We start from the raw sequence: 14,528 nt of genomic DNA on the forward strand, positions 1-14,528 counted from the left end.
ATATTAACCAACCAAGTGAATAACATAGCCTCACTAACCACTTTGGTTAAATAAGTAAGTTCTATACACTTAGAGTCAGTGTGGTGTAGTGGTTAAGGTGTTGGATTACGACAATCCCCACATAGCCATGAAGCTCACTGGGTCACCTTGGGCCAGTCACTGTCTCTCAGCCTCATGAAAACCCTATTCATAGGGTCGCCATAAGTTGGTTTTTTTATATACTTATTTTAGGATAAGCTCATTGACTTCAGTGGGATTTATTTCAGGGGCATGGGATGAATTAGATTGTACCGCTTGATTCCTGGAGAGAATTCATGGCCTGTTATAAATATTATTCACAAAATAATCTTCTCACATGAATTTGAGGTCTCTTCAAAGAATGTTTAAATAATAAAAATACTTTTCATTGAAAACTAGTTATACATTTATAAAACTATCCCTACACATTTGTAGCTCAGCTGAAAGCTTCCTTTAGACCTTTTTTGTTTCTTTTGATATTTACAAAATCAGAGATTTAGTACCTAAACATATTTGACATGCTGTCCTTTTAAATTATAACAGTGCTTCATCTCCTCTCCATAGATTTGTAGTTCCAGACACTTTTTTTTCCTGTCAGAAACCGTGGCACGTTCTGCCCTTATATGGTAGTGAATATAATAAAAGATGAAGAGTGAATTTAATTATTTATTTTACTTGCCTCAAATGGCCCACCTCAGTCATTTGGTCAATTTTGTAAAAGCCCTGAAGCTGATGATATTCCTGCATTCTTTCACTTCCATCCTATTCCAGAAGTCTTCAAGAAATTACAGTACGGATAAATAATGTGATGCCCCCACCCTGATGTTGCTAGAACTGTAGTCTAACAACATCTGGAAAGCATTATATTGGCTACCCTTGAATTACAGAGCTGAGGGGGAGCAGTGCTCACTCCTGCTCTACATGTGCATTGTGATGAGTGAATGGAGCTGCTCACTTCAAGGAAAGGAATTACATCATGATGAGGAAAACTAAAATATATCTGCTAAATATATCCGTCATCTTCTGTAAGGAACAAAGAGACATGTGAAAAGATATTAAAACATTTCTTTATATCTCTATGTTTCATTCTTTATTTTATATCCACATTAATAAGACATACATTTTCATTGCCAATAAAACAGTTTTATTTATTGCAGTTTTTTATTACTTTATTCTCTTGAACATGCTTTTACATTTTGTGAGTTAGTTCTGCTTATGTCCCATCCAGAGCCAGAACTACGAGGCTGAGACGCGGGTGCAATTAAATCTCGTTTTATTAAACTAATGGATACATCAAAGGCATTGTACTTCATAGAACAACCTGCACTAACTCACTAAAATCCCTAACTACACTCTAGATATGCTCTGCGGCATATGAAGGAAGTTGACTCAGCAGCTCCCCACTGTGAGAGGCAAGCTTAAGTAGGGAACGTTTTCAATCGTAATCTCTGACTCCTTCGCAAGTCCTGTCTCTGCCCTGTCCGTTTTTCGCGGCGGCGGGAGCGAGGTGACGGGGGCGTGTCTCTAATGGCTCATTGGAAGACACCTGCTCCTGAGTAATGGGCTCGAGGTCAGGGGGCTGCGTCACGCTGGTGGCATCCTGGGAACTGCTTGGTAAGGGAGGAGTTGGCACTTTCGCTGGAGCTTCCCCCAACAGGTCCTCAGCAGCAACTGGGGGCGGCGCGCTCTCCTCCTCGGAGATTGTGCCATCCGTGGGAACTGACTGGAATTCAGGCTCGCTTCCCCCCCCCCAAGGTCCCGCTCAGACTCAACAACTCCCAAGTCTTCTGTGTCTTCTGGCAGCGGAGGCGCCTGAAACTCATGCCTCCCCCCTTCCTGTCTCTTCTGGGAGAGCTGAGGCTCAACAGCTTAAGTACTTTTCTTGTATTTAAACGGAGCCAGCTTTTTCATGGATTTTTATATGTACTTTAAACAAACCTGAACCATGTGAATGAAATGAAGCACATACTCAATTACAGTTTCTGAACAGATTTCAAACATTTCAAATGTCTCTGTATTATTACTGTACCAGGGCCCTGTTTTCCAACACTGGTGCCATGTATGTTTCTTCATGTTTTCTTAACTGCTACTTCAGATACAGTGCAATCCTATGCATGTTTACTCAGAAGAAAACACCACTGAAATACCACTGAATTAATGATACTTGCTTCCAGGTAGAACTTTATTCTGTGTCAATATCAGGGACTTTTTTGTGTTTTGTGTGTGGTGGTATTAACCTCTGAACTCCACCACTGTCATGGATACTGAGCCAATTAGTTTGTCTTGGCGGTAAGATAGAAAAAATACATTTGCTACCCACCCCACTTCTTAACTGTTTGTTTTCTTAACTGCTACTTTTTCTTAACTGCTACTTCAGATACAGTGCAATCCTATGCATGTTTACTCAGAACAAAACACCACTGAAATACCACTGAATTAGTGATACTTGCTTCCAGGTAGAACTTTATTCTGTGTCAATATCAGGGACTTTTTTGTGTTTTGTGTGTGGTGGTATTAACCTCTGAACTCCACCACTGTCATGGATACTGAGCCAATTAGTTTGTCTTGGCGGTAAGATAGAAAAAATACATTTGCTACCCACCCCACTTCACATGTTGTCATGCTGCTAAACAATATTTTTCTTCTCCCTTCCATTATATAGATCCAGAAGCAGCTTTCCTGAAGCTGGTGTCTTCTAGATGTTAGACTTCCACTACCTTCCACTGATTGGAAGGGAGAGGCAACTAAATTAAACCAAACTAGGAGGTTTGCAATTAGTTTTGTCTCTTTCGCCCACATTTCTATTAATGATCCTTATGATATTAAACACTCTGCCATTCAGAAGTTGAAAGAAATGCTTCCTGTTAAGTGTGGTGCATTAAAAAAAAGTGTCTTGACCTGAAATATCTGCTTATTGGATCATCACCACCAAGCAAGATTTTTCAGTAAGAAATCAGATTTCTTATTTCATATGTCAGTTGTGCTTCAAGCATGGAGTAAAATGATTGTTCAGAAATTCTCAGGGGGGATATGAAGTTCTGTCTATATAATCAGCCTCCTCAAACCTTTGTGTCATCTTTGATGGATAGAATTCCACCATGAAATTAAACAAGACAGCGAAAGATCATGTCTTAATTTCAAATAATGTTAAACATAATGGCAAAAGTCCACATAATGGAAGCACCTGCAAGAAGGTAGGCACACAGTGTTCTCTGATACACTGGAAATTAGCATTTGTCAACTAGTGCCCTCCAGTGCTTGAGGCTACAACTCCCATCAGCATTATCCAGATGGGGTTGATAGGAGTTATAGTCCAAAACATTTGGAGGGCACCTGGTTGGCAAAGGCTACCAAACAATGGAGTTACATGTGCAATTAATTATATTGGACTGAAATCCTAACCATGATCAATTCCATGATAAGGCAAATACTTATATACCTTGCGCTACAGTTAGATGCTTATTTGCAGATCTCTTCACTTTAGAGTGTGCTTTTTTCGTAAAAAAAAAAAAAAATGAGGTGCCAGTACTCATACCTTGATAAAATTGCTATGGGTGCCAGCACAAAATAGTTACCATGAGCAGCCAAAAAAGAGGCACTGGTACTCCAAAACAATGGGTACCATCTAGAGCTTGGAAGTAATTAGTTACAAAAAAGAATTACTTGTAATTTATTACTTTTTTGAGGAATGAGTGTCTAACTTGTTCTTCATTTTGTTTAAAACGTTTGACTTTATCTTAAGCACATTAATTTCATGTCATCATAAATACATATAATCAATTCCCTTCCCTGCAATTCCCAACTCTCTTTGAATATGTTACTAGGTTCCACTTGTTTATGCTTTCCCTAAATCTCTCTGCATTTGTAAGCTTGTTAGTTTAACAATATTTAACTGTTCCATACCTTCCTTGTTACATCTATTAGGTTTCTGATTTTTTCCCCATTCTTTGCATGTAGGTATTCTAGAAATGGTTACAGTATATACAGCTTGATCTTGTTGACCTATTCTTATATACTCTTTCATGTAGTCTTATAAACGCAGTAGATGGTCTAGTGCAGGGGTTGCCAACTCATCACCCGCAGGTGCCATGGCACTTAGGGGTGCCCCAAGCAGGTAGCACAGATTCTGAGCTTCATTTTTTTTTAAAGTAAGCCTCTAGCCCTTCTAGAAAGAAAGTTATGAAGCAAAATGTACATGTACATTTCTTCCCAATTTCTGTGAAATGAATCAGCCTGGCTGCTCCTGCCTGTCAGTTTGCCCTTCTGTTTTCCCTAACAACCAGGATGCATCTTTCCTGTGCTGGGTTCACCTTAGATCAGGTAATGCCTAGAAATTAATAAGTGTGGATAAATGTTTAAAATCCCTCCCCTCCCCCAAAGGCAAACATGAAAACTTTGCAAAGAGGCTTAGTCATGTTTTCTGCTTTGCAGGAGCTAAAAACCAGAGACTCATTAAGAACTCACTGTATAGTACTTACAGTATAATGGTATGCATTTCTACTCAGAAGTAAGTCTGTTTGTGTTTAATGGGGCTTACTTCCAGGTAAGAGGGTACAGGATGGCAGCCTAGGCTTTGGTTTAGGGTTGGCATTGGGGGCAAACAGGGTTCTTGTGCCTTTTAACAGCTGTAGGGCTGGAAATACAATTATGAGGAAAGTTTCACCATGATCACTCTCTAATTTTGTGTTAGACCCCTTTGGCAGCCATTGCATGTTATGCTATGCCCGCATGGCAAGCCATTTTATGACTGATGCCCCCAGCACTCTCTCAAAATTTGAAATGTGCCCTCTGGTCCAAAAAGGTTGGTGACTGCTAGTCTACTGATATCTGATTACCAAATATTTCTTGGAAACTGTGGTGACTATTTGTCATATGTTTTTGCTTTATTATATGTTCACCCCTGAGCTTTACTTTTGAACCTCCTGTGACCTTTCAAACTTCCTGGCAAGAACAGCCCTTAAACACAACCCAAGCACAAAATGCATTATGCCTGAAGAGTTTCATTCCCTCATAAAGGCAAACGTTTCAGTACGGTATTGTTTTTAATGGCTTCCTAAACATATTTCCAATGAACATTTGTTCCAGCCACAATAAAACTACCTTAATACCTTATTGATATTTCAGCCCACAATGTTTATACTTTAAGGCTTGAGATATAAACATTGTGGGCTGAAATATTCATTTCTCAGATGGGTTGCAACCGTTCAGGTCTTTTTCAGCTAAACATGTTCAGTGTTAATTGGTGGTTAAGGAACATTTCTTCTCTTTCTTGTTTGTGTCATTGAATGTCACATTTAATTTTAGGACATATTTTGGACACCAGGCAATGCCCCAATTAAAAAATGGTGTAGACTGGAGTCCATGTGCTTAATCACTGTCAACTTATGCATACATTGTTAAATGTTGCTAGGTCTGGCTTAAGAGTGACTTTGATGCAACCAATTGTCAGTGAACAGAATGCCAATTGATTATAATAATGCTGCATGCATCTTCACTGAATACTTGATTTGGTACTGCTGCTACTACAACATCATATTATGGAACAGAAGCACTGAGAATAGAATACATTTCATTAATACATTTCACCAGACATATTAATTACACTTAATTGTTCAACTAGCTATAAATAGAGCAAAGTTAGTATCAGTAAAACTGGTTCATCTCAATTATCCACTTGCTGACTGTGATTGGCTTATCTCTTCACAACCAACAAAAGCAAAGAGCCTGCAAGAAAACTTAATTATAGCTAAACAATGGAAAACATGCTCATGTTAACACAATCCAAGGCTGGTTCTCCAGACTGGCAGGTAGCACTCTCAGAGCAACTATCACATCACAGCCAGAGAAGCAGGTGTCTATGAAAACAAGATCAGTTCATAGTAATCTGGCTTCCTTTTTAGCTTATGTAAATGATAGAGTGGGTGCAGTCAGACTTCCAGCAGACCAAGGATAATTCTAGAGTGGTTTCTTGTCCTGAAGTGGCACTACAAACTCTTAGAAAAGAATCCTGAATAGGTGAATTTATCACATGTGCAATTGTAGTAATTGTAATAATGGCTCATTGTACTTCAGTTTTCTGATCAATGTATTTATTGTTATGAAAATTTTACAGTTCTAAATGGTAATAAAATGATAAATAGGAAGAACAATGGTAAATCACATTTTAAAGTTGTATACAGTCTTCCTTTCCTTTTGCAGTTGAGTGCTCTGCTAATGCCCAGCCTAACCTAAGTATCTTCTTTTTATTAATATTCAAATGAAAAACGTCAGTGGTCATCCCACTTACAAATGAAAAAGTTGATAGTGGTCACTAGCATATTGTACACTAAAATATGGAAACAAAAAATAGTCCCAGATTTGAAATAGTGATATGTATATTAAAGTATGGGAACTTGCAGCTCTGAGTAAGATTCCTTGGTTCTTTTGATCCAAGTAATAGATGTGACCAATAATGGAAACTATAGCAGACTTTTTGGAATAGGAAATATGGATCTGCTAAGCTCCCTTTCTTATATTATAAAATTTATTACCAATATGACAACTTAATATGACTATTAGTACTGGGGGATGTCAACATCCATGCCGAGGCTTCTTTGTCTGGGGCAGCTCAGGACTTCATGGACGCCATGACAACCATGGGGCTGTCTCAACGTGTTAGTGGCCCAACATGGGGCATACTCTCGACCTTGTTTTTACTACTGGACATGGGGATAGTAATCTGGATGTGGGGAGTCTTACATCTCTCCCTTTGTCATGGTCAGATCACTGCTTGCTGAAGTTTAGACTTTCAGTGGCCTTTTCCCTCTGCAAGGGTGGGGGACCTATTAAAATGGTCCGCCCCCGGAGACTAATGAATCCTGATGGTTTTCAAAGGGCTCTGGGGGATTTTCTGGCTGATAGGACTGGCGCTCCTGTCGAAGCCCTGGCTAATCTGTGGAATGCAGAGATGACCCGGGCAGTGGACACGATCGCTCCTGCGCGCCCTCTCCTTTGTAGAGCTCATACAGCTCCTTGGTATACTCTGGAGCTAAGAGCGATGAAGCAAGATAGGAGACGGCTTGAGCGGAGTAGGAGACGAACTCCCAACGAATGCAATTATGCGCTGGTTTGTGCTTCTACCAAGCGGTATGTAGGAGCGGTGAGGGCGGCGAAGAAACAACATTTTGCCGCCACTATTAAGTAATCTCTCTCCCGCCCAGCGGAGCTTTTTAGAGTTGTCCGAGGGCTACTCCATCCTGGCCCACAGGACATGGCAGATACATCGGTAGCTCGCTGTAATGAGTTTGCTGAGCACTTCCAGCATAAGATCTTATGCATTCGTCGGGACCTAGATTCCCATTTTATGACAGTTAGTCCTAATGAGGTGTCTGGAGCACAGTCTAGTCATGTTTTGTTGGATGAGTTTCAGTCGGTTCAGTTCGAGGACGTGGACAAGGTGCTTGGACAGGTACGTGCAACCACTTCGGTACTTGATCCTTGCCCCTCTTGGCTTATAAAAACTAGCAAGGATGGAACAGCTGGCTGGGCCAAGGAAGTGATAAATGCCTCTTTACGAGAGGGAGTGGTCCCTGGCTGTCTGAAAGAAATGGCAGTGAGACCACTCCTGAAAAAACCTTCCTTGGACCCAGAGGACTTTAACAACTATAGACCAGTGGCAAATGTTCCATTCTTGGGCAAGGTCTTGGAACGAGTGGTTGCTGACCAGCTCCAGGCGCTATTGGATGAAACCGATTATCTAGATCCATTTCAGTCGGGTTTCAGACCCGGTTTTGGCACTGAGACGGCCTTGGTCGCCCTGTGTGATGACCTATGTCGGGAGAGAGACAGAGGGAGTGTAACTCTGTTGATTCTCCTTGATCTCTCAGCGGCTTTTGATACCATCGACCATGGTATCCTTCTGGAGAGGCTTGTTGGAGGCACTGCTTGGCAGTGGTTCCGCTCCTAGTTGGCGGGCCATCTCCAGAAGATAATACTTGGGGAACATTGCTCGACCCCGTGGGTTTTCCAATATGGGGTCCCGCAGGGTTCGGTCTTGTCTCCCATGCTTTTTAACATCTATATGAAGCCGTTGGGTGCGGTCATCCGGAGTTTTGGAGTGTGTTGTCATCAGTACGCTGATGACACGCAGCTCTACTTCTCCTTCTCATCTTCTTCAGGTGAGGCGGTCGATGTGCTGAACCGTTGTCTGGATGCGACAATGGACTGGATGAGAACTAACAAACTGAGACTCAATCCTGATAAGACTGAGATGCTGCTGGTGGATGGTTTCTCTGGTCAGATGGTGGATACATACCCTGTCCTGGACAGGGTTACACTCCCCCTAAAGGATCAGGTTCGTAGTTTGGGAGTCGTTTTAGACTCTTCCCTATCACTTGAGGCCCATGTAGCCTCGGTGGCACGGAATGCGTTCTACCAACTTCGGTTGGTAGCCCAGCTACGTCCCTATCTGAGTAAGGAGGACCTTACATCAGTGGTTCATGCTCTGGTAACCTCACGTTTGGACTACTGCAACGCGTTCTACGTAGGGCTACCTCTGAAGACGGTTCGGAAGCTACAGCTAGTGCAAAATACGGCGGCCAGACTGCTAACAAGAACTAAGCGGTCTGAGCATATAACACCTGTTCTGGCTCGCTTGCACTGGCTTCCAATATGCTACCGGGCCAGATTCAAAGTGTTGGTACTAACCTATAAAGCCTTATACGGCGCGGGACCACGATACCTGCAGGAACGCCTCTCCCGTTATGAACCGGCTCGTACACTATGGTCTACTACAAAGGCTCTCCTCCGGGTCCCGACCCATAGGGAGGCCCGGAGGGTAGTAACAAGATCGAGGGCCTTCTCAGTGGTGGCACCCGAATTGTGGAATAGTCTCCCCGAGGAGGTACACCTGGCGCCAACACTATTATATTTTCGGCGCCAAGTTAAAGCCTTTCTCTTCTCTGAGGCATTTTAATCTAAGTTATTTATGTAAATGTTGTAATTTTTATTTTAGATGGTGTACTTTTATATTTGTTATATTGATCTTGTAATTTTATTATTGTATATGTTTCTATGTTTGCCGCCCAGAGAGCTGTTTGCTAGTCGGGCGGGATATAAGCTGAATAAAATAAATAAATAAAAATAAATAAATTAATAACTAAAATTATGTGTATCTTTAAGGAGGCCTTCTCTTTTCTTCTTTCCTTTTTTTCTCGCATTGGATATTGCTATTCTATGTTTTGTTTCTTGGTTCATGGACTGATTGATCAAGAATGGCTATTTACTGCTGTCTTTTATGTATTTGTGGTTTTTTATGTGGCATTGCTTGTTTTCAAATAAAAAATAAAAAATGGGCAATATCAATAGGCAAGGACCGAAATATATCATAACTGAGTTGTGATTGAATTTCACAGACTCTAGCATTCAGTGCATATCTTGGGATTTCACTGGGCCAAACTGAGGTGTGAGTGGGACTCACTTAATTCCATGGTAGGTTAGTCTAGAAGCTGGCCGGTCACATGTACAAACAGATAACCAGGCCCTGATCCCCAAACCAACATAAAACGCTCCAGTGCCCTAACTGGGCAAATGTCTACCTGTGATGCAGGTGACAAGACCACTGTCTGGTCTGTATGCTGCTGGTTGGTCTTAGACCACCGCAGCCAAATGTTAGCCCACCCTTCTACAAGCCTAACATCTGAAATTAACAAGGCACAAAAGGAGCCATCTGTCTTTGACCTGGCAACCACCTCTCCTACCCTGAATGCCCTGAAAAACAATGTAAGGGCAGCGGCATGAAACAAACACACCTCAAAGGGGGAAGAACATTTCCATTGCCCTAATAACCCCAGGAGCAGTTGCGGTGAAAAAGGCCACCTAGTATCAGGAAAAGGGGGTGCTCCCTGGCCCAGCCCTCCAGCATACTCCAAGGAATCTATGGCACCCTGGGCTTTGGCAAGAAAGGAAAGACCAGCTAACTTACCCCTTAGGGTTCTGACTGAAAGGCCCCGTTGTCTGCCTCCCATGAAGAATTCCAGTAAATGATCAACTGGAATGGGCCATAACTGTGGATAGCCCCTGATGACTCTAAAGTCATGAAGCTCCCTACCTGCTCTGTTATAACTGGCAAGCGTGCTGGGGGCAAGTGATAGACCTATCGCCCTCTCCGACTCTGCTCTCCAATCTCCCAAAGTGAGGGGGGGACCACATCCTGCTGAGCCCTTGCAAACGGTGCCAGCTGGCGAAATCTCTCCATCTGGTTCCGCGACAGAGCATAAGCAATGCTATTATCAATGCCCGGGATATGCCGTGCCCAAAAGAGAATATTGAAACGGAGACATTGAAGGAAGAACACCCTAACCATGCACATGACACTGGGGTTCTTGGATGTAAGGGAGTTGATAACTTGAACAGTGGCCATATTATCACACCAGAAATGTACAGTGGAATTCCATAGCTTAACAGCCCACAAGTGCACTGCCACCACAATAGGAAAAAAAATTGAGGAAGGTTAAGTCCCTGGTTAACCCATCCCGAACCCATGCCTCCAGCCAGCTACCCTTACACCAAGAAGCACCAAAAATCACCCCAAAGCCAAAAGAACCAGCTGCATCTGAATGGACCTGCAACTCAGCCTCTGGAAGGCTATCTTCCCACCAAAAGGACATTCCATTGAATTCCTGAAGGAAGGATGTCCACACAGCCAAATCGGCGTGCAAGGCAGCCGTAACTCAAACTCTATGGTCAGGCTGTGAAAACCCAGCCATGGTGTCATACACCCACCGCAAGAATGCCCTTCCAGGTGCAATGACCCTCCATGCAAAGTTTAAATGCCTGGCCAGCTCCTGGAGGGTGGCAAGGGAAACTTTCCTTGCCTGAGTCACATTCCCAATCCTTTCTCACAGTGCATTGAGCTTAGCCCCGGGAAGCCGGCAACACTGAGCCCTGGAGTCAATCTCAATGCCCAGAAAGGTAAGTACGGGTGAGTGTCCCTCAGCCTTTTTGGTGGCCGATGGGATGCCCAACTCCTCTGAAAGCTTGTAAAACTGGGACATCAAATAATGGCACTCACCTGAATCTCTATGGCCAGCAAATAGAAAACCATCCAAATAATGCACCACAAAGTCCAGCTAGGTTCCAAAAAGGAACTGAAACACTCAAACACTGAGCAAGAAATTGAGCAGCCCATTGGCAATGCACGGTCAACATAAAATTGACCTGCAAATGAAAAGCCTAGCAACTCAAAATCCTCTGGATGGACCAGCAGGGGTTGAAAGGCAGACCTAATGTCGTATTTTCGCATAAGGGCCTCTATGCTGCAAGAGCGCACCATGTGCACAGCAAAATCAAAGAAGGTGTAGTGAACTGTGCACAACTTCCCTGGAATAAAATCATTAATTGACCTACCCTGGGGATATGAAAGATTGTGAATATGCAAAATTCACCGTCCGCCTTGTTAGGAACTATACCCAAGGGTGAGACCCGCAACAAAGAGGTAAGGAGGATGGGAAGGGACACAGCACCTGACCAGCTTGAACTTCCTTTTTAATCTTGTCTTTAACCATGCCTTCAAGCCCTGCAACCAACTTGAGATTGCAAGACATGAAGACTATCCACAGGCCTAAATATGGGATCTGAAAACCAAACGAAAAACCTTGCAACAAAAACTGTGCTTCCTTAGTGGATGGATAACCCATCACCAGTGCTTTAAGAGCATGCAGTTTAATTGGGGAGGGCCCCTTTTCCTGAAGCTGCCGCTGGAGGAGGCTGCTTCCTACAACCCTGGTGCTTCCGAGCCCCACCCTTAAAGGGCCAGCCACGAGGGCAGCTGGTGCAGGAGTGAGGTCTGCCGCAGATGGCACACTCATGCTTAAAATGACATGGATGTACTATCGGTTGCTAAAGCAAAAGGTGCCCACTGTCATTCCTGTCCTGGGAATCACAGGCCTGGCAGACACCATAAACTGAAGCCACAAATCCGGTTTCTTCTTATTCCAGGGTAATGCCGTATCAAAGGCTACCCTCATACGAAAGACCTCATTGTACGACAACCACACAGATCCCTAAACTCTGTGTAACCAATATATGATGTCTAGGTATTGACAACTAATTGCCCCAAGTCCTGTCTACCTTTTTGCATTTGGGATGATTGTACTCCCTATCCTCTCCCTTTTCCTTATCCTTTTTTGGAGGCTCCAGATAGAGCAGAGAAAATACATCTACATATTCCCCCCGCCAAATTGTTTCTTTTGTTGTAGGGAGCAGATGAAAACCCAGAGGTGCTGATGTCTCCCTAAAGGGAATGGCGTTCTCCACAACTGCTCCCAATGGGTCCTCTACAGCTATTGAACTGGCTGAACCAGAGTGCTGGTCAAGAACAGTGGAAGGAGCTTCATTTGCCAGAGTGGACTGACCTGCTGCTTGGGGCTGCCACACTTGCTCGCACATAGCCATAAGTGGCTGTTGGGAGTGTGCCACATCCTCAGCTCCCTGTATGATCCCCTGAGTAGACCTCACATCTTGCTATAGGGGGTGAAGAAGGCCAAGCCTGGCCCATGGGCCAGTACGGAAACCCCCCAGGAGATGACCCCCACCCAGGCCAGCCCCGCTGTTGAGATGAATAGGCAGGCTCACCTGACAGGACTGTTGGGGTGGCCCCACAGCAGGATATTGCTCTGAAGTTGGCTGAACCCTCTCCTCACCCCTCACTGAAGCCAGAGTAACCCCACTAAATCCTGCTTCCAGTGCATCCAGCCGGGCTAAAATTAAGGCCAAAGCACTGTAGTTAGCAACCTGATTGGCAACTTTCTTACCCACTTTGGCCTGTCTAGCTGGCTGGGTAGCCAAAGTCCCTGAACCCTCCCCCCAGCCTGCGTATTATGATGTTCCAGTGCCTCCGGGCAGGTGAGGATTGCAGCCAATGGTCACCCCTTGACCTCCTCCTCCTCAGATGCAGCTGGAGGAGGACGTTTGGGGAGGCCTAAGGGCCCTACCTTTACCCTTAGCCCCCCCAGTCCTTTCTTCGGAGGCATGCCTGTGAAACATATAATTAATAAAAATTAATAGTAATAATAATAATAACAATAAAACTAAAATAAAATAAAAAGAAACAGAAGAAGAGGGGGCTTTTAAATGGCACTGGCCCAAGATAGTACCCGTGCCAGCCTCCCCCTCCCCCAGAGCAGCCACCCACGTGTCCTGATTGCCCCCCATTTGCACAAACCACCCTCAAAAGGTGCAGCAAGAGAACAAAATGGTGCCTGAACTCAAAATGGCAGGTGCACCAAAAAGGCCTGCTGCCTAAGGCCTACTTGTGCCCTGTGCGGGCCCCTACCACATAGGAGGCAGGGCCATGGAGCGGCAAACAGCACCACTGACAACCAGGGGGTATCGCTGCAGCCGCTAGCTGGCTACCAACAGCCAATCAGCTTCCCCCATGAAGGGGGGTGGGGACCACCAACCCGCTGATCAAGGCTAGGGTGGAAAAATGCTCCACTGTCCAGCCCCCCTCCCTCAACGCAGATTAAAAAACAGCGGATCACTTGTGTGGGGAGCAGACCGATCAAGGGGGGGGCTAGATGTCACTCCGCTGCACCATCCCTCTCCCCGCAAGCCAAAGAGGGAGGCTTGTGGGCAGCGCAAGCTTAAATCAGCTGTGTCACCCCACTTCTCCCACAATCATGCACAGCATGTGAGTGCGGGCCCTGGCCACGTCAGCCACCCTCATCAATGGCAGCCCAGGCTGCAAACACACCCCGCTGTCCCAGTCTTTGTCAGGAGCACGGAGCACAAAATCTTAAGATTTAGATAGTCATATGTGGGAAGATGCAAACTTTCAGGAAACCTGGTCCTAAGCATTTAGAGCTTTGGAAGTTAAAACAGGAAAGGCTGTAGCTCAGTGGTGGAACATCTGCTTTGAATGCAAACAGTTCCATTCCTAGCATCCTGCCTGAAATCTTGAAAAGCCACTGCCAGTCAGTATAGATAAGCCATAGACGGTTCAGTATAAGCAGCTATGTTCCCAAATGGCACTTTAAACTGGGTCCAGCAACAGACTGGGAGTCAATGCAGCTAGTAATGCACTGGCATAATGTGATCTAAATGTCCATTCCTTGTTTCGTTTCTTTTTATTCCCATACCCCCTTTATCTGTGGTCTCCCTTCTTTCTTTATTTTTCTTTTTGCTTAATGATACCCTTTAGAGCAGAGTTCTTCAACCTTGGGTCCCCAGATTACACCTGTTTAGCCAATGGGAGTTGTAGTCCAACAACATCAGAGGCTGAAGAACTCTGCTTTACATTGCATTGCTGTGCTATAATAGTAGTGGTAGTAGAACAACAGCAGTAAGATCTTATTGTGGAATTTTGGCTAACACAACCCAATTTCTTCTTTTACTGAACGGATTTCATGACACAGAAGGAGGGCAAGTTATCTCACAGTACTTCTTACTACTTCATTCCAAGCACATCCTGGATTCAAGCAAGAGCTAAATATTATTTGATTAACAGATTGAGATACTAGTGTAATCTGCTC

This window comes from Rhineura floridana, chromosome 7 (assembly GCF_030035675.1).
Source record: "Rhineura floridana isolate rRhiFlo1 chromosome 7, rRhiFlo1.hap2, whole genome shotgun sequence".
Classification (NCBI taxonomy): Eukaryota; Metazoa; Chordata; class Lepidosauria; order Squamata; family Rhineuridae; genus Rhineura; species Rhineura floridana.